Source organism: Pygoscelis adeliae, unplaced genomic scaffold (assembly GCF_000699105.1).
Source record: "Pygoscelis adeliae isolate BGI_AS28 unplaced genomic scaffold, ASM69910v1 Scaffold535, whole genome shotgun sequence".
Taxonomy (NCBI): domain Eukaryota; kingdom Metazoa; phylum Chordata; class Aves; order Sphenisciformes; family Spheniscidae; genus Pygoscelis; species Pygoscelis adeliae.
In genome coordinates, this window is record NW_008824758.1 from 128,644 (window position 1) to 129,538 (window position 895).

Genomic DNA, 895 nt, shown 5'->3' on the forward strand with positions numbered 1-895 from the left:
CAGGTGAGTCCAGCAGCAGCCCTGCCTATCGCAGCCCCATGGGCAGCTGCCTGGATGCTGCTGCTGGTCTTGCCCCCAGCCCATGAGGACGATGCTGTGCCTCTCTCCAGCTGTTGTAAGGTAGGAAAGAGCATGTTCTGGGGACATGCTTTGGGCCAGGCCACCCCAGGCTCTCCCTGCCGGCTCCTCCTGGCACGAGGCACAGCCCTTGCAGGGACTGTCTGCTCTATGTGGCTCCTGGGGTTGTGCCGGGCATTGCTGGGCATTCACCTGGGCCAAACGTCCCGGCTCAAGGAGCTCTAGCCAAGGCCACCAACAGCAGGCAGGCGGTGGGGTTGGAGCTCCAGGCAGGTCTCCCTCCCCACTGCCCACCCAAATGAGGCTCAGCCCCAGCCCAGGGAAGTCTGGGGGTGCTCAGCACCCCTTTCCCAGGTTGGACTGCTCCAGGAACCTCCATCTCCCAGCCCTGTGCCAGCTGCCAGCTCTGCCTGTCCCCAGCCGGCCGTGCCCACGCAGGGACAGCAGCAGGACAGGCAGTGGCAGGGTGCTGTGCCCTCCAAGGGCCACGCTGCCAGCTTACTGGTCCCAGGAGCATCCCTGAGGAGGAGGGCAGCCAGATCTGGGAGGGGACCCGCATCCCTGGGGTGCTGGTGAGCGAGTAGATCCACGGGCATTTTCCCACTCGCCGAAACAAGTTGCTGCAGGCAGGAAAGCCTCAGTGGGGGGAGCCCAGCCCCGGGGAGCAGGTCCCACCCCAGCACGGGCGCCAGCCCTGGCAGCTCTGCTGGCTTCCCCCCCACCGGGGCCCGTCGCCGCAAACGGCGGCAGAAATACTTGGCCTGCTCCGGCTTCCTCCCCCGGAGGCAGAGGTTAGCTCGTTCGGGCGGCTGGGTCC